Raw genomic sequence first — 20887 nt, 5'->3', positions numbered from 1 at the left:
GCTTTTCCGCTCCGGTGACCCTTACTGCTCCGGTGACCCTTCATTGCTCCGGCCACCATAGCTCGTTGCTTTCCCGTTACCTCTCTCACTTTCGGTCAGTTCTCTCTTTTCTTTCTCTTCTTTTTACTCTTTACTTTTCTGTTCATCTTCTTCCCATGAAACTTCCCAGAATATCTCCACACAGTCAAACCTATTCCTCCCTTTCTCTTGATTCTGTGTCTGATGACGATAGAACCACCATTAGCCAAGAAAAAATCATCGTAGTCGACTCTGAATCTGAGTCTAAGAACACGCCCTCCACTTCTGATCTCGCCCCCAATAGGACCCTTTCCATTACCTCTCACCTTTCTTCTGATAACCCATCCACCTCGGAAGATTGGCGCACCAGTGATAAATGTATGGATGACAAGTGCCTCTTCCGCTCCATTTGGAACAACATCCAATCTCTGAATAACAACCGCATTACCGCCCAAGGTTTTTCCAAAGTGAACCCTAAAACCGGCCATAACGATGATTTGTCCTTAAACGTCTCCCCTGTGACGATAACGACATCGTTACACTTAAACCCTCAAGGGCTGTTGGGGCGCCCGCTTGGTTTTACCTCCATGGCTACATCTTTACCGAGCTTTTCATGAAGCTCCCCTTTTCTCCATTTGTCTGCGACATTCTTACTTTTTTAAAAGTCGCCCCTTGCCAACTACTACCGAACGCCTGGGGATTCATTCGATGCTTTGAGTTGCTATGTGATCAACTAAACGTCACCCCGACTTATCCTTTATTTTTCTTTTTCTACAAAACATGTATCGCCAAACCCTCCTGTGTATCCTTTGTCCCTTTGTCGGCCCGTCCCAATATGTCAGTCTTTAAGCCTTTGAAAAGTAATTTTAAACATTGGCAAAATAAGTTTTTTAAGATTGTCCATTCTCCTGAAATTCCCAACCTTATCCTTGACTCGAAAGATCGTCCTTTGTTCCCTTTGCACTGGACTGTCAATCCTCGCCGCGATATTACTGTTGTTCTCGAGGCATTAACCGAGGAGGAGCAACAGGTCGCCTTGTACATCCTTACTCTTCCCCAAATTTCCTGTTGTGACCTTCTCCAAGCCACCAAAGATGGGAAACTTCAAGAATTTTTTAGTAAGTTTAGATTTATCGAATGCTTATCTTGAAGTATTGCCCTCTTGAATCGCCTATAACTGACCTGCATATTCTTTATATTATGTGCAGCTGAGATTGGGCAAGAACAAAGGCGGCGTCAATCCTGATAGCATGCAAGCCTTTATTTCGAGCCAGGTCGAAACTGTTAAGGGTCAGAGGAGGAATGAGAAGAAGGACCCCAAGGGCGAAAGAAAGAAGTCGCCGCTGGTTGATGATCGTGAGCCAAAACGCCAGAAATCTGGTGGCTCTTCCAAAAGTGATCCTAAGCAAACAACTTTGAATGATTCTTTGTCTAAGGCTCATAGAGAGAGGAAACCTCACAGCAACATCCCCCCCCAAGTATCAAACTCCTGGTGCGTTTGACAACTTGGTGGCCGCCTCCAGCCCTGTTCCTCAATCATCGCGAGACGCGGTGCTCGGTAGTGACAACGACGCTCTTCACAACGTCTTAGACGCTAAATTCAATGGTCTCCACTTTATGGAGAGGAATTTCAATACCCAAATTCCTCATGAAGTGGCCTGTCAAGGTGTCCGAGGTGCGGTGACCCTCTCCGTGAACCAGCCCTCGCCGCTGCCAGCTGTTCCGCTGGTCTTCTCCCTCATCTGAAGAACAATGAATTTGAGAAGGCCCGCGCCCAACTAAAGCTTGAAGAGGCTAAAGCGACCTATTCCCATTTGAAAGCTGAGACAGATACTGCCGTTAAGCGTGCTGATACTGCCAAGAAGCAAGCTGAAGATGCTTTGACCGACGTTCGTCGTCAGTTACAAGGGGCGACAGAGGATCTCGCCAAGGAGAGGGCTGCCAAAGCAGGTCTTGAAACCAAGCTTGATGTTGCGGAGAAGAAGATCAAGAAGCTTGAGGCCGAGCTGAAGGAATCTGACGAGACTCTTTTGGAAAAGAGTTCTCGCCCGTATGTCCTTGGTCATATAGGCGCCAAGGCTCAATTGCAGATTCTCTATCCTAAGCTGGATTTCTCCCAATTTGGCTTCATGAAGAAAATTGTGGATGGAAAGGTCGTTGGTCCCGCTGATCCCGACGTTCGCAGCCTTCCTTTTATGCAAGAATCTGATGATGAGGAAGATGAGGAGGCCACGGGCGAGGGCGTGAAGAAAGCTGCCACCAACACCAATGGAGAAATCCAAGGCGAGGGCGTGGAGAAAGATGCCTCCAATGCTGATGCAGACAAGCAAGTGAAGAATAACTAAGTTTAAATTTTTTTTCCTGTTTGTAATTAGGCTCTTTGTTTTTAAGTTGTTGTTGTTTGGATCTTGGGCCTCGCCCTTCTTTTTTGTAATGACTACAATCTTTGGGCCTTGCCCCTTTTCCATTTTTAATTAACAAGTATTGCAATTAATATGATTCTATTGGCTTTTTACTGAGGCTTTGCTCGCCCTTGGATAGGCTTTTTTGTGCTTGGACGATTGCCAAGGCTTAGGCACATTTTATTGGCCTTAGTCGTTTCACGGACGGGGCTTGGATTCTAGTGGCCACTAGAATTGCCAAGGCTATGTTTGCTCAGTGACGACGCTTTCTGATTGTGAAAGTTTTAGTCGTACTAGATCATTGCCATAGAAAAATTGATTGATTAGGAAAGTTTATAAGTTAGATCTTGTCAGTTGTGACGAACATCAAACTGTAAAACATTTCTCATTTCTATAATTAAAGCTAGGATCTATAGATCCTTACATGAGAGTTTCCTCCCTTCATTTACATAGGTCGCCTCATTAAAAACTTTTTCCAAGGAAAAAGAGTGCGGCTTTATTTTTGCTTAACTATAATACTGCCTCAAACTAGAGGCATTCCACGTGCGACGCACTATACTGCCATCGAGTTGTTCAAGTTTGTACGCCCATGCGCCTACTTCAGCCTTGACCCTGAAAGGTCCTTCCCAATTTGGTGTCAATTTTTTTTTCCTGAGGTCAAGGTTCTTTCTCGCAGCACTAAGTCTCCCGCCTTCATCTTCCTAGGGACGACCTTAGTTGCATACCTACGGGCGACCCGTACCTTCCCGGCTTCGTTGCGTAAGTGTGCCTCTCTTTGCAACTCCGGGAGCATGATCAAGTTTGTAATCAAATTGTCATTATTTTCCTCTTCATTCCTGTTCATAACTCTCCAGCTTTGGTTTTCTACCTCCACGGGCAACATAGCATCAGAACCATAGGTTAGCCTATAGGGCGTTTCCCCGGTACTTGTTTGTACCGTAGTATTGTATGCCCACAAAACTCCTGGTAACTCTTCCGCCCACCATCCTTTCGCCTCATCCAGTTTTTTCTTCAACCCATTCAATATGACCTTGTTGGCTGCCTCAGCTTGGCCATTTGTTTGGGGATGCTCAACTGAAGTAAAACGCATGTCAATCCATAGGTCAGCGCAAAAATCCCTGGTCAATGCACTGGTAAATTGTGTGCCATTGTCCATGACCAAAGCCATTGGAACTCCAAAGCGACACACAACACGTCGCCACAAAAAATTTCTTATCTTGGCGGCAGTAATAGTGGCTAGTGCTTCAGCTTCTATCCATTTGGTAAAGTAGCCTACTGCTACCACAATATATTTCATTTGTGCTTTAGATTTTGGGAAAGGTCCTAAAATGTCCGTCCCCCACATGGCGAAAGGCCAAGGGGCGGTCATTGTCGTGAGTTGTTCTGGGGGTGCCTTATGTACATCAGAAAAAATTTGACACTTTGAGCATTTCTTCACATATTCTAGGAAATCTTTTTTCATAGTTGGCCAGTAAAATCCCGCCCTGAGTACTTTCACGGCCAAGGACCGCCCTCCAATGTGGCTTGACCAGACTCCTTCATGCACTTCAGCCATTATTTCTTGAGACCTAGTAGTATCTACGCACTTAAGCATTGGGGACATAATTCCTCGCCTGTACAACTGTCCGCCTACCAGAGTATAAAAACTAGCCTCTCTTCTTTTCTCCCTGGTATTTTTGCTTTCATCCTGAGGTTGCTGACTCAAGAATTCAATGATCGGATCCATCCAAGATGGTTCCTCGTTATCTATAGTCTTCGCCACTTTGAATTCAACCATATCTGTACTTGGGCGAGGTAAAGTTTCCTGTATCACAGTTTGGTAATTCCCCAGTCGCCCAGTACTTGCTAGTTTTGTCAATGCATCTGCACGCTCATTTTGACTTCATGGTATATGCTCAATCTTAACTTGACCGATCGCCTGAATAAGCCTCTGCACAATTTCGAGGTACTTAGACAATTGCGGGTCCTTCACCTGATATTCGCCACGAACTTGCTTCACGACCAACTGAGAGTCGCCCTTTATATATAGTTTCTGCACCCCTAGTTCAATAGCAAGTCTCAAACCAGCTATCAACGCCTCATACTCGGCTTGATTGTTGCTCGCCCTGAATCCAAACTTTAACGATTGTTCAATCAACATTGTATCGCTTTCAATTGACACACCAGCCCCGCTTCCTAACTCATTTGACGACCCATCGACTGAGAGGACCCATTCTGAATTTTCTTTGTCGCCTTCCGTAGGCGTTAGTTCTGCTACAAAATCAATCAAACTCTGAATTGTGACTTGTCCTCTTGGCTCATAAAGGATGTCATACTCTGACAGCTCTACCGACCAATTGACTAATCGCCCTGATAAATCAGGTTTCTGTAAAACTTGCCGCAGAGGAATATCAGTCTTGACCCTTACTTGAAAACTTTGAAAGTATGGCCGAAGTCGCCTGGCCGTTTCCAGTATTGCTAAGGCTGCGTTTTATATTTTCTGGTATCGCAACTCTGCTCCTTGCAGTGTATGGCTAACAAAGTATATGATTTTATACTGCTTGTTATCCTCCTGAAGTAAAACTGTACTGACCGCTGAATCGGTGACCGCCAGATAAAGAGTCAAAGGAATCGCCGGTGTAGGTTTGGCCAACATAGGTGGCGATGCTAATAACTTTTTCAGCTGTTGGAAAGCTTCTTCACACGCCTTTGTCCATTGAAAGGTTGTATTCTTTTTTAAACACGTAAATAATGGTGCCGCCTTGTCTCCCGCCTTTGGCAAAAAGCGAGATAAAGCTACCAATCTTCCCGTTAATCGCTGAACCTCGCGAATATTAGTAGGGTTTTTCATGTCCAAAATAGCTTTGCATTTATCTGGATTAACCTCGATACCTCTTGAAGTGATCATGAATCCTAAAAATTTGCCGCCCAAAATTCCAAAGGAACACTTTTCCGGATTCAACCTCATGTTGTACTTCCTGATCTGGGCGAATGCCTCAGCCAAGTCTCGGTGGTGCTCGCCCCCATTGACAGTTTTGACAATCATGTCATCCATGTATACTTCCATATTTCTTCCCACTTGACTTATGAAAACATTGTCCATCAATCGCTGATAGGTTGCTCCTGCGTTTTTCAAGCCGAATGGCATTGTCTTGTAGCAATAGTTCGCCTGACTTGTCATGAACGCCGTTTTCTCTTCATCTGAGCGGTGCATCATAATTTGATTATATCCTGAATATGCATCCATCAAAATTAGCATTTCATTTCCGGAAGCCCCATCTACCAACTTATCCACATTTGGGAGTGGATAAGAGTATTTTGGACACACCTTGTTTAAACTTGTGTAATCTGTACACATCCTCCATTTCCCATTCACCTTTCGTACCATGACGACGTTCGCCAACCATGTAGGGTACTAAACTTCTTTGATGAACTTCCCTTCAAGTAGTTTTTGCGTTTCCAATTGCACCGCCTTATCCTTTTCCTCGCCCATTCGCCTTCGAGCCTGCACGACAGGTTTGGCCCCAGGTTGAATTGATAAGTGATGAGATATGACATTGGGGTCAATGCCTGGCACATCCTGATCGTCCAAGCGAACAGATCCAAATTGTCTTTGAGTAGTTCAACCAGTCGGTCCTCTTGCTCTTTTGACAGGGTGCTTCCAATTTTTAAAGCTCGCCCAAGCACTTGAATAGGTTTTGTTTCCTCCGCAGGTTGGGGTCGCAATTCCTCTGAGTCATCACGAGGATCCAACTTAAAGTCTTCGTGTGGAAAAGATCTCCGTGACACGATGACTCTCTTTGGCCGCCCTCTTGCCATAAAGCGCCAGACTTTCAGCATAACATGCTCTTGCAGCCTCTTGATCCACCCTTAAAATTCCAATTTTGCCATTACAAGCTGGATACTTTACTGTCAAATGGGCGGTCGAGATTATTGCACACACTTTGTTTAAAGTATCGCGCCCCAAAAGTACATTTTACGTCGCCCTGCATGCAAGAACTAAATACTTCACTTGGAACTTTTTCACAAATTCCCCTTCTCCAAAGGTTGTTGCCAACTCCACATATCCTCTGACCTTGGCCCGATCGCCGGTGAATCCCACCAAACATCCCGTGTATGGCTTCAAGTCTGTCTCCTTTAAGCCCAGCCTTTCAAATGCATTGACATAAATGATGTCTGCGGAACTACTTTGATCCAAAAAGACTTTCTTAGTAACATAGTTGTTCACTCGCAAAGTCACCACTATTGGATCGTTGTCATGTGGAATCACATGAGCGAAGTCTTTAGGCGTGAAAATGATAGGTGTGTGGTTCAACCAACGCTCACCCTCATAGGCTTTGTGTACTGAATTCACCACCTCCACATACCTTTTTCGCCCTTTACAAGATAGACGCCCCCACCAAATCCTCCAGCGATTGACGAGCACGACCCATCAGGTGCTCCCAAATCCTCCACTACTTCCTTTCCTTTTGACAATCCGCCCCCGGCGGCCTTAACTGCTTCAGACTGTGTGTTTTCTCCTGAGACAAAGTTTGCCAAATGACCTGCTTTAATCAATCTCCAAGTGTTACTTCCAGAAGGGTAGGGCGCCGGCCTTTGCTGGCACGGTGCTTGAGCTGGGCGTTGATCTTTTGAACCACGCCCCCTTTCTGCTCTAACTTCAGGTTGAGTACGCCAGTTGTCTCTATCTTTTTGGTATGTTCATCTTGTTCCACCAAGATGAATTCCTGTGCCCTGGCACGTAGGTCGTAGGTCCATCATGTCCTTGGCGGGTCTTCTGGTTAAGTCTTTGTTCAACGAGCCACATTTGAGCCCATTCTTGAAGGCCGCCACACATACTTCTGGACTGGCATCCTCTAACTGAACTGAAACTCGACTAAAACGAGCCATATATGTTTGGATTCGCTCGCCCACGTGCTGACGGATGTTGAACAAATCAGCCGGGGTCGCCTTTTGAGTTTGATTGGCTGAAAATTGTGTTAATAACTTAGTTGACAAATCGGTGAAGTTTGAAATGGAATATGGGGGATGTTTGATAAACCAAGTCATTGTCATGCCCTTAAATGTGGAAGGCAATAATCTGCATTTTACCGCATCAGTCGCCCCTCCAATGACCATCTTAGTATTGAAATACCGTAAATGATCTATCGGGTCAGTGTCGCCCCCATACATATCCAATGTCAAAGTTTGCAAGTGCTCCAGAATCTCAACTGCAGCCACAATGGGCGCAAAGGGTTGAAAATCTACCACATCCTCCGCATCCACACGCTGCCCACACCTCAGATCACGCATTTGATTAAGATACTCCACTTGAGCTTGTAAGTGCTCATTCTGACGCTGCACCGCCTGGATGTTATCCTACACCTGCTTCAATTCAGCAGATGATGCTCCCAATGCATTGTCCGGCGCCCGCACAGGTGTTTCAGCTTGCTGATCACCCAAAGTATCTGTCTCCAGGCTGGGGAGCTTCGTTTTAAGGTCCAAACCCGACCTGACAGCCACACCTGGCTGTACCGGATTTTCTGGAACCGTGGTGGCGTGAGATCGTACTGCCACCGAGGCTCCATCGGAAGAAGCTTCCCCCTCCAGTTCAGGTCGGATCACATGTGCCTGACTTCGACCTCCACTATGACGACCACCACGACGACGACGTGGTGCTCGCCCACCACAAGAACGTGTCTCCATCAAACTGATCTGCCTCTATTACGTCAGTAGAAGAGAAACCACTAAGTAAGAGCCACATACGGCGCCAATGTTCTGGCTTAAGTTCTAACAATGGATATAAAGTATCCTTGATGAACCCTAGCAGAGCTAAAAGAATATATGTGATGTATGAATAAGGAAATTATCTCATTAATGATCAAAAAGGTGTCTAGTACAAGGTGAGGACACCCCTTTTATAGTGGGGGATGGTCCTTATCTAGAATATTCATGGATTTGAGTCTTACATGCAAGGCCCAAATCCCTGTGTAGAATAAGACAAATGCTTATATCCTTAATATAAACAAGACAAAGTAACCCGGGCCCACGTCTTCATACTGGGAACCCATCTCTACCTATGAGGTCTCAGGTCTACTGGGCGGGTTCTATGATCTTGTACTAGCCCGCCCAGTCCAGAGATCTTATAGATGCATATTTTAAGCAACAAGACAAACACAGGTAATAAAGTTCAGAAATTTCAACTAATATGTGTTGTAATTAAGATTGAACCTCTTAATATTTAAGCTCCTGCTCTTATTTTCTTTCAGGGAATGATCCAAGTGTACAAAAAATGGGGCAGTTGAACCACAAGAGAAAATTTTCTTAAAAAATGGTATTTTGATGTTATATTTTCTCCCCTCAAAATTTGTATTCTGCCTACTCTAATCAAGCATGGTTAATTTTGTTTAATGTGTTGAATTTGCGCCCCTCGCCCATAATTTTTCTCGCCCGTCCTTGCTTAGGGAAGAAGATGCACTTCCTTTTCCTGTCTGAGTTATACAAATAGAAAATCACCATGCAAGCTCCTTAGAAAGAAAGTTCCTGCTAATGGCCTGTTGACTCCTAAGATTGTAGTTTTTAATGATACTATACTATGATATATTTTCAATGTCAATGATGCTTTAGGAAGCCAAACTAAGACTGAAGTAAGTTTCATCATCATTTAAGCCTTTTCCCACTATGTGGAGTAGGCTACATGAATGATCAGTTAATGTCATAATGCCCTTTCATATATTAAGTTCACAGGTAGATTATTTACCTTTAAATCCCTATTAACAATATGGCCTATTGTTTCCTGGGTCACTATCCCTATATTGAAGTAAGCTTTATCATCAGGATATCTTAATGTTGTTATGCATTAGTTTGTGTCTCATGTATCAGTATCTTAGCAATGTTGTTGTACGTTTTCAGGAGATGAATGAGTAAAGGGAGTGAGTATTAGAACAAAGACCACACCATAAAAGAGGAGGCTGACTCTGCTATGCAGTAGTATCGGATGTATTTTCCTAAACGACAATTGAACATGAAACAAAAGGTATACTGATGACAGGAGAACATCATTTTAAAAGAAATATTGATGAATCATACAGGTTAATGTTCATGAAATTGTCAATTTTCCATATCTTTGATGTACTGTGTTTTTCATTCTTCCTTTGTTTTTTATGAAACTTCAACTTTATGCTTCTTTTTTCCTTAGTTTCAAGCAATGCTTCTTATGTAACCTGTTTTTTACTTTGCCTTGTGATATGCAAAATACTAAGCAGACATTGATGCTAGCAACCAGGACAGCAAAGGCTGATTTGTTGCTCACAGTTTGTATACTCTTCATTGACTCTACCGAGCCCTTCATCTTATTCAAAGTTAGTGGGAATCAGGGACATTTTACTTTGGTTAAGATTTTCCTAATCTTAGTTGTGTTGATTGTGTTAGGTGAAAAAAATATATATAACTGAATGTAGGTGCAATTTTGTTTTACATATTGCGTTATATGTGTATTAAGTTAAAATAAAATTTTAATTAAAATATAAAAGCATCGCACGGATTATTTCCTAGTATGTACACATTGGAGCAAATCTTAGAGTTGATTTCATAAAAAAATGTTTCAGATCTAATTCCTTGGTGTTGATTTTAAATAAATCATATAATAAGTTAAGGTTAATAAGATTATATATAATGTTTTAGATATTATATGTAATATACAGTTAATTTTTTCATAGTTATATTTTGAAATTAATTTTTTTTTAAAAGATACCGAGTCAAACGGTGCAACCATTGACTCACTGGTTGAACCAGTGACCCATTGATCCAATCCCCTCATCGAGTTAATCTCTGGGTTGAGTCTGATAACACTGGGTCTAAAGCACCTTGTGTACACAAGTTTTGACTTGTGCATAATAAAAATTTTCCTTTTCTGTAATTGAATTCTTATAGTAACTATATTATAAATTGACGCAACATAATTGTGTTGTAATATAACGTAAGGCTAATATAATTGTGCTGTAATATATCATAACTTCTCTTTATCGTCACACTAGGAATTAAACCCGTGCGTTGCACGGGTATGTTTTTAAGTTTTGTTTTTCATTAATTTTGTAAAGGTTAAAAAGCTGTTAAATTGATGAAAATGTAGAATATATAGATATATCAACTGTAATTACATTGAGGAAGTTCATAAAAAACTTCATTGTACACAACATTTTTCGTATATTGTGAATATGTGTCGTCTTGCTCAACAATAAGTATCTTCAATCCCTTTGGTGATGTTACTCTTGACACCGCAACATATAGTTGACCGTGACTGAATACAGGTCTTGGCAAATATAATCCCACATAGTTCAATGATTGGCCTTGGCTTTTGTTGATTGTCATTGCGTAACAAACTTTTATTGGAAATTGTTTTCTTCTCAAGATAAAAGGCCACTTGGAATCATTTTTCGTCAGAACTATCCGTGGTATAAGCACTTTTGCACCAATGTTGCTTCCCGTTAGTATTTTTGCCTCTATTACCCGGTCTCCTAGGCGTAAAATAATTAGTCTTGTTCCATTGCACAATCCTAGGGCTGGATTGATGTTCCTGGGTAACATAATTGCATTCCTTTTTTGAGGTCCAAACAATGGTTTGGATATCCGTTGAAACTTAAAGTATTCAAGAACTCCACCGGGTACATGATCTCTTGTTCAACTATGTTATCAGTTGCCTTGTCTATCTGATCTGAGCTCATGTATTGTTTTGTTGTCCCTTCAATCATGTGAATAGTATAATTATTTATGTCATCAACTGTATCATTCAAAGGTGTGAGGATTGCCCTTTCTCTGAGATAGTCTTCATTTTTGAACTGTTTCTGCAAATTTGGATATGTGCTGTCAACAATTTGTTTAATTGAATCACCTGTTGGCTTTAGTAGATACTGACTTGGTATTTTTGTCCATGTTGGAATATCTTCACCTTCTCTACAAATTGTTGTTATTTTTCCATCACCAATCTGCAATATCCATTTGTTGAATTCATATGCCAATGAACTAAGTCGTGAAGATGATGAACTATCACCGACTCTCATACTTTTGGACAGCATAAAGATCTTGCAGTGGTCCCATAAGTAAGACTTGTTAATACATGATTTGACTATGTCTTGTCTTTGTCCTTTTGGTATTACAGGTAGTATTTGTCTGAAATCTCCCCCAAGAAGGGTTGTCTTTCCTCCAAATGGCTTTAGTGCTTTGTCAGGGTTTTTGTAACCAACAATGTCTTTCAATGTTCTATCAAGGGCTTCAAATGCCAATCTCTTAGTCATTGGTGCTTCATCCCAAATAATCAGATCTGTCTGATTTATTAATTAAGCAAAGGTGAGTATTTTGCTTTATTGAGCATGTACTCTCTTCAAAAAGATCCAATGGAATTTGAAATCTACTATGAGCTGTTCTACCTCCGGGTAGTAATAGTGATGCAATCCCTGAAATTAAGTTAAAGAGGGGTGAGGGATTTATATTTTTATAAGAATTAAATTAATTTTTTGAATAATAGTTTTTTATGTGTGTTAATTTTTTTCAATGTTTATAAGAATTAACATAAATTAATAGTGCAATACTTCATTATGGGAAAACAATTTATAGATCAAAAATTATATTTTTTTGTTCAACCACTGATTCTCTCTTTGAAGTATCATGTTTGAAACGGGTGTGTTAAAGGTTAAAATTCTTTTCAAGAAAGCGTCTTATAGCGAAGTAATTATTTTGTAATAATATTAATTTTAAATTGGTATAATTAACTATGATTTTTTTTTTAAATTTGGAATAGTTATGAAGTTTTATTTTTTAACAAATCATTAAAGAAAAGAAAGTATTTGCCAAATACATAATAATCCTTTAAAAAATACATAATAGATTATATTCTAATATTTTAAATTATCTAATTTTAATTTATTTTAAATTTTCCAGTTTGTTCTTTTAATTTAACAAAAAAAACTGGATCATCAACGTTAAAAAAGTAACAAATTGGATCATCAGATTCTTCCACTGAGTAATTATACTTGTAACTTTTTAACTATGTATTTAACAACTTGACCGCGAAAATATAAAACTTAGTGGTAGTACGTAGACATTGTGTTAAAGAAGGATAAGCCTAAAAAGTTATGATAAAATGATAAGCTTTTATGTATGATTCAAATTCACTTTATATAAATTTCTATTTGTGAACTTTCCTGCTAATCAAGGTGGCGTCTTGTTAATAAAGTGAATTAAATATTTTTTAATGATATTAAGTTTAAATTGCCATAATTTTTTATGATTTTTTTTTGAAATTTGGAATAGTTATGATGTGTTAGTTTTTATCAAATCCTTTTTTACGGTTAGAAATCATTAAAGAAAAGTATGTATTTCTAAAATACATAATAACCCCTTAAAAATCATATAATTGATTATATTTTAATATTTTAAATTATCTAATGCATAATTTTGTTTATATTTAAAAAACAAAAGTAAAAGATCAACAGAAGGGGAAAATCACGTGAATGGGGCTCAAAGTGAGAAAAATGAAATTTTTGTCGCAGAAACAGAGTTGTTTGTGGCTGTAAAAGGGGGAAATCAAGAAGAAATTCGAGCTCCTCTCTCCCAATTCGTGGTCAATCTCAACAGACATGGCGTACTTTGATGTGTATTGTCTATTCCTAACCCTAATCAATCCTTCATCTAATCATGGCCACCGATACCCACCATGGTAGGAGTGTAGATCTTTCTTTCTTAATCTTAGATTCTCGCGCCCAGCAAGCGAAGGGACATAAAGAAAGGTTTAAATGGTCAGGTAAGGGTTTATAGTAAAGGGGAAGGAAACTGATGTCATTTTCTGGTCTCTTTCTCTAGTACCCGAGCGATGCAGATAAGCATATGTTGGCAACACAGACTGGTCTATCCCGAAATCAGGTTTGTCCCTCTCCACTCTCAGCTTTCCACAATTCACCACACTTTTACATTGTATCTAAGAGGGAATCTTTACTCTGTTAATTTTAATGTAATTATAGTACATGATGAACGAACGGACCACATAAGAAAATGAAAGATAATTTGTTAAAGGAATGGAAGAAAAGGGGTCAGTTGTAGGTTCAAATAGAATTTGATTGGTTTTGGGTTTTTGTTGATTTCTCTGGTTTCAGACTGGCATTTGTGGTGACGTGGTGAGAGATGATGTGGGACAGTGTGTCTTGGCTTCAACAGGAACCTGGCTGTAAGACCCGGATTTTCGGAACAAGTTAATTTCCGACTCACGCGTGGAATCAGTGTAAGCGTGACAGGAGTTTGATATTTGAGAAAGATTAATGAAAAAGAAAGTTCAGGAATTGCTCGAGGAATGTGGCGTTGTTTCTTTCGGAGCTAGTGCGAGTCGTCTGCACACCTGCCTTATGGCGAGCGTGTCCAGAATAGGCTATTTCGCTCTTAAAGCAACGTTTTGAGTGAGATTTCGAACTCTCGGAAAATTTAAAGATTCTCTTTATTTTTCCATCGACCAGCGTTTCATTTCGGAACTCTGGACTGTACGCACGATAGGTTTCACTTTTCGGATGTCCGCCGACGCTAATTTCTTTGCTTCGAAACCTTATTTTCGAGCAATGGATGAAGACTTTTTCTATTCGGGACTTCTAACGAAGATTCCGTTCACGTTGCCAAACTTGTTTCGACATTTCCAATCTTTCTTCTGTTGGAAGTTTTGTCGTCTGAGCATCACAGCAAAAATTAGTTTTTCGGGACAGACTAACTTACACCGCTTTTGGCGTTTTGGATATCGTTTTTCCTAAATCTTAGATATTTGTTTTGAGTTCTGGAATTCTGACGCCAGAATCTCTCTTAGAATTCCTTGGTGAACGTGCTGCAAAAATCGGAATCGCGAAATTTTCATTTTCCCGGGATTTCGCCCGCCTATAAATAGGCGAAAAAGCAAAATATCTTTCATTTTCCTCCATTAGTGGCCCAAATTCGTGGAGAGCAAGGGGGGAGGAGATTTTCGCGAAAACTTGACCAATCTTCGTGCAGTTCGTCCCTACTTCTAGGTATCGAGGTAACTAACACGATTCCTACCTCTGATTGTTGTTTCTGTTGCGTTTCTGAAGTCGTTTCTGTGCTCACAGTTTTGAGCTTTTTCTAAAATTGTCCGTTTTCTTCGATTTCTTGCTTGGGTTATGTTCTCAAGGTTCCCATGAGCCTAAAATCTCTGTCAGTAAACGCTGATTGTGATCCAGTTGTCCAGGATCTGAAAAACTGTTTCAAAACCCTTTTTGTCTCACATTTCGAAACTTTATTGTCAAAAAGACTTAATCTGACTTCGTGCCTTTAGGATTTGTTGTCACGGATGTCATGAGGATCATTGCTGTCAAATTTGTTTTCAGAACTGATAACTTTGAAGTTTTGAGCCTTTATTTTGGACCAAAATGCCCCTGGATAGTCGTATTTCGGCCCGATTGTCCGAAAATTGTTCTGACAGTTTCTTTGCCTTAGTTTTACCCTAAAACTACCTTGTAAACTGATTTGATCGAAGAAAAAGAGCCGAAGCTCTTTTCTCCTTATGGCCGTGGGCTATTTCCTAAGGGAGGGGAGTTTTTCGTTTTCGAAAACTTGTCTTTTCGTACCTGATTGTCCTATTCTGAAGCTTTAATGCTTTGTCTATCGTTTATGTATTGTTTTGCGATCGAACTAATCGATTTTGTTTGGATTCTGCTTTGTTTTTCTCTGAGGTTCAGTTGAGGGAACTTTGGAAGACTCAGAGCAATTGTTTGAGGAGAACTTTGTTTGCGAAGCTGGAACAGCTCGAGGTTAGGGAAACTTACATATATATTAGCTATGATTTCATAATAGGCGTCGATAAATTCGACTTATGCTTTGCTATGATATTGATTATGATGATGGTTTATTGTTATGAATGTTTTCATAACTTATGATGTTGATGTTGTGTTGGATTGAGCGTTTTGACGCGACTTCGGAGTGGAGATTCATTGATCTGGTGATCTTTGACATTTCGGGTTGGATGAACAACCCTAGGCAAGTCCAAACGAGGGGTTTGAGGCTTAGCCATTTGTTGGGATTCGTTTGAATACTTAGACTTTCCCCGGGAAACTTCTTTTGGAGGGTTTTTGGAAAACTTAGAATGATTAGAATTTCGAAAACTAGAGACTCTGGGAGACTTAGACTTTGAGAAGTAAACTCATAACTTGACTAATTCAATTCGAAACGTTTTTACTAAACGAATAATCATATGAGAACTAAAGGGGAAAATATTTACGAAAGACGGGGAAAAGTCGGCTTTTGTTGTGGGTTTGGAGAGTTTTGGAATTGGGGAAAGCCACTAAGGTGAGCTATGGTGATGATTGAAAGTCACCGAGTACTCTAGTACTCTTGGGAGTGTTGTTCGAGTCGTGCTGTATTGACCGGCACAGACTCTGGGCTTTGTTTGTGGGTTTTGTGGTGGGAGTTGTGTTGTATTGACCGACACTAACTCATGGTTTTGTTGGGGTTGGGTTGTGAGCTAAACACTTCCGTGGTAAGGGCGATTCGTTGTTTGGCTAACCATATTGCATCAATCGGAAGAATAACGGGAATGGTTCACCTGTGCATATCATATGGTGAATAACGGGAATGGTTCACCAAGGATGAATAACGGGAATGGTTCATCCAGGATGGATAACGGGAATGGTCCATCCATAGTGAAGAACGGGAAGCTTCACTGAGGCGTGAGACTTCGTGAAAGCATGGAACTTCACTGAAGCGTGAGACTTCGTGAAAGTGAGTAAGCTTCACTGAGGCGTGAGACTTCGTGAAAGCAGAAACTTCACTGAGGCGGGAGACCTCGTGGAGACGGGAACCTTCGCTGAAACGGGAGACTTTGCGGAGGCGTACACCTTTGCTGAAGCGGGAGACTTTGCGGAGGCGTGCAACTTCACTGAAGCGTGAGACTTCGTGAAGGCGCGAAACTTCACTGAAGCGTGAGACTTCGTGAATGTGTGAGATTTCACTGAAGCGTGAGACTTCGTGAAAGCGTAAGACCCCATTGAAGCGTGAGACTTCATGGAAGCGTGAGATTTCATCGTCGTTTACCCTAGGGCAACGACAGGGAACATTGGTTTAGTTGGATACGTGTGTGTTGGGAGGACGATACATTGTTTGACTAACCTTATCACCTAACTTCATATGTTGAGATTATGATGATTTGATGTTGATGAACATCGTTAGGTATTAATGATTGAACTGTGTAGGAGATTCGAGAACATGCTATGTATATACCTTAGAGTAGGCAATACATAACTTATATGTATATATATACAACATATGTATATATCCCCTTTATCACAAGTTGATTGTATATCTATTGTATTCTGTAAGTTGACCCTAGCGCCTTGGCTTTGTTTGTATGTTTGTGTTTGGGCGGTCGGCCTGCTGTCAGGCGTCTGTCAGCCGGTTCGTGATGATGCGTTGTGCGGGAAAGACCCGGAGCGGAACAACTATTACTGAAGCTTTCGACGAGGACCCGGACTTCATGCCTGATCGAGGGAGGGTCGATGATAGTAGTGTGGGGTATGGGTGGTTAGAGTCTTTTGGAGTTGGTTGTTACTGTAATAGCTCTGATTCGTTTTGCTTTTGGGACAGGGTAGGTTCCCGATGCATGGCTTTTTGTGTGGTTCTCTTACGGAGGGATCACAGTGAGTCAGTCGGACCATAGGGGTCTTTGCTTAGGCCATTTTGAGGCCGACTTTCTCCTAGTGGTTTGTAATTATACTTTTTCTCACTCACACTTCTGGATCTGTAAATATTTGCCTACGGGCACACTACTTTGGAGTCACTGCGAGTGTGTGGGGCGTGGAAGTGCAGCTGAGGCTGTACATGTTTATATTTGATGTATATTGGTTAGTTTAGTAGTTGTGTTTTGTCTTTACTTCTTTATCGTTTTGATTTAAAGGAATCAATCGAAAAAAATTACCTGTTTTCCGCGTAAAGATTATTTTTGGTTACTAAAGTGACACCTGGAAATCGGGGTGTTACACTGGCGAGTTCATCTTCAACGACACCGCCGAGGTAACTTATCTCACCAATATTCCTAAGTATTTTTTCCGGTCTATCTCTGCATTCTAAGGAGTAATTTCTTACAGTCTATCTCTGCATATTATATCTTGTTTTGTAAATTGTATGTTTTGTGTTGGGTTTTTTTTATGTTGTTGATTTGTCTTATATAGATTAAGAATTTATGATATATTTGAATGATTCGATTGAATGAATATTATGTCCTCAGACAACAATTGCCAATTCTTCTCCCAGAATTCCTTGACATTTGTCACTTCTGCAAAAAGGAGCAGAGTGATAAATAAGTCCCGCAGTTGGAAACCTGTTGCCCAATGCCCTGATTCAGCCAATGCTTCATTCAATTCCTTATCATCATCCAAGAGACCTAGAGCATTACATGCTTGTTTGAAAGATGCATGTGTCACGCAACCTACCGTCTTGATTTCTTCGTAGTTTTGTGGCCCCCGAACAATATTTAATAGAATTCTCAAGTAATATCTTTCACCTGATGTTGGGTGTGCATAATAAATTCTGCCAATTGTTGTTCCGACCTTCCTTATTTTCTATATTTTGTTTTGTTTATCCCAAACAAATTTGGTGGGGAATTCTAAATATGTTAACTTTCTTGCATCGGGGTGGATTGAATTCATTCTCATCCATTCTTGCATCGGGGTGGATTGAATTCATTCTCATCCATTCCGTGAACATAGTGTCTTCAATTCCTTCTCTTGTAATGACATTTGACAATCGCTCTGAATCTCTTAATGGAAGCTTAATCTGGTAACTGCCACAGTTCTGTAGTGTATATCAAAATCAAAAATTCTCCAGCATGCCTCACATGCGGAGACATACCTGCATATAATATTTTCAAGTGTTTAAAATAATTTTTTTTGTTAATCAAAATTGACATTGATAATTAGTATAAATTTAAAGACTTAAACAGATGAATATACCTGCAATCCAAGTATGTTTTGATCTCATTAACTTCTGTTATCTTGAGTGGTGTTTGTGTGTTTTCGGGAGACACATTATCTTCTATTAGCACAGTTGCTCTATCAGGGCCTTTGTGGATATATTTAAAAAGATACTTTATGGCTCTTGAATTGTTGCACCATTCCACATTTATGGGTGCTTGAAATCTGAGTAACAAATCTCGGTTATAAGGAACGACATAGCGGTTGTCTAACCTGATGTCTCCTTTTTGGACATGTCTTCCATCGTCCCTTCTTCTATAGGTAGGAAATCCATCCTTATCAATCGTTGTTTCAGGGCTGTACCTTTTTGGATAATTTTTGCTGCAAAAACCATCAACCATGCAAGGTGAATTTTTGTTTGCTTCTCCACATGGTCCATGCACCATTAACTGTGTGACAGCATTAAAACCCTCTGGATCTTGTGTTTCAGATGGTAATTCTGCCGTTATTATCTTATCTATGTCTTGTGCTGTTGGGTACTTATTTTTCTGATGAAGCCATAGAAGAATATGAGCATGAGGAAGTCCTCTCTTTTGGAACTCTATGGTGTATAATGCTGAAAAAGAAAATATTAGATTAAAATAGAATGTCCATTTTTTTTGTTATACAAACACATATATGTATATATATTTACAAAGAAGTGTAATTTGTTTTTAAACATGTATATTTAATGACAATCATATTCATATGTATATATATATTATTAAAGAATATAATATATTATTTAAATTACAAAATATTGTTTTAACTATGAATTTTAAATACTTAATAGGGATAAAAGGTATGTGTAGTGTAGTTGATGAAGTTAAGTTTAAAAGTAAGGATCTTTACTTGATATTATTTTGCCAAAATGTTGTCCTTGCACTACGTGTTTCACGAGTTGATCAAGTTTGAGCTTGAAAACTCTAGTGATGATGTCTGGTCTGGATTGAGGGAGTTGTCCCAGAATTTTATCAAGCATATATTGGATCTCAGGCCATTTTGGATTAGCAGTAAATGTCATGAAAATATATGGATTCCCAAAATGTCTGCATATGGCCATAGCATCTTGATAGTTTTGGACCATATATCGTGGCCCGCCTGTAAAAGATGAGGGCTACCAGTAGCAGCCGCTATGGTATCTCCACGAACAACTGCATCACATACATTCTTGTACAATTCAGTGCGTAGCTTTGTTTGATTTTTTCTTACCCATCGCAACTGTTCTTCTTCTATAGCTATGAAAGCATCAACAATATATTGTTGAAATAATCTTCCTGCAGAGATGAGAGTCTTTCCTTCCAAGCTTCTTTGTTGTATTCGATATGCATAATATTCTCTTATTGTCACATTCTCTCGCTTTCTACCATTCTTTTGAGAATATGGAATTTCCAAGTGAAATCCATCCTCACCATAGGGAAATAACAATGGGTACTGCATGACCATCAAAGAAGGATGTAATTCAGTTATCCTTTGGAACCCCATAGTTTTGTGTTCTATTATTACATCTCTTTTTCCATTAGAATTTCCAAAATCTCCAACTATAAGAGCAGCAATTTCTGATGAAGTTGGTTTGCTATATTGCCTTGATTCTGTTGATCTAATACCAAGTAACTTGATACAGACATTTGTTGTGCCAGGTGCAGATAATCGATCTCTTGCCATCCTGAAAAGTTGGGCAATGGGATTTTCTCTGTCAAGCATTTCCTTTAGATCTTCAACTATGGTTGCATCAAGTTCTTCTGCCTTCGCTCCTTTTTTGAAGGAGCGCATTCTATTTTGGATTTCATTTTCTGTATCATGAATATAAAGCTGGAAGAATTTTGGGGTTTCTCCTTCTTCAGGTATGAGCCCTCCAATTTTATGATAATTTTGCCCACTTATTTTGTATACATATGGACCTGGTCGTAAGTTGACCGTATGATCTATTTTAGCACCCATGGATGTGAATGCAAACATAGAATTAAATGCTCGAATTGTTTCCTTGAATTTCGCTGAGCGGCGACCACCTTCATAGCTTAGAAGTGTTTGCAAAATCTCTGGTGGTTCTGTATATATTGAGAGTGTCCCATATTCGTGAAACTCGCACTTTAATTTTCCAATCACCCGCTGTGGAGGATGGATCACTAAGGAATGTGTGTCCTTTGTTGTTGTTGATGATCTTTCTCTTGAAAAAAAGAAATGAGTAATATGCAATAAGGACAATTTTTTTTTTTGCTAATGTGATGAAAAAATGACATACTTGTTGAAATAGCTTGTGACAGTTGTCATTCTTTTCTTGTAGGATGTTGAAGTCTAAGGTATATATGATTTGAGTGTGTTTGAGTTGTTTATATAGAGATATGCAATAGTGCATGATTTAGTGTAATTCAATTATTTCAAATTAATGTAGGTAGATGAATAGGCTGTTTGTATTGCAAAGTTTTATCAGTTTTATCAGTTTTTGCAGGGTGGTTCATTGCTTTGAAATGGAAGTTATGGATTTGTGCAGAATTGATGAAATTGAGAAACAGTGTATTA

The 20887-nt window shown here is 39.9% G+C and overlaps 1 pseudogene; it reads right to left on the bottom strand.

Moving 5' to 3' along the window:
- Nucleotides 1-7757: 7757 nt before the first annotated feature.
- On the bottom strand, nt 7758-20638 carry LOC130737811 (uncharacterized; annotated as a pseudogene).
- Nucleotides 20639-20887: the final 249 nt, after the last annotated feature.

This window comes from Lotus japonicus, chromosome 1 (genome assembly GCF_012489685.1).
Source record: "Lotus japonicus ecotype B-129 chromosome 1, LjGifu_v1.2".
In the NCBI taxonomy this organism is placed as follows: domain Eukaryota; kingdom Viridiplantae; phylum Streptophyta; class Magnoliopsida; order Fabales; family Fabaceae; genus Lotus; species Lotus japonicus.
This window is presented reverse-complemented; position numbering and strand designations above follow the sequence as displayed.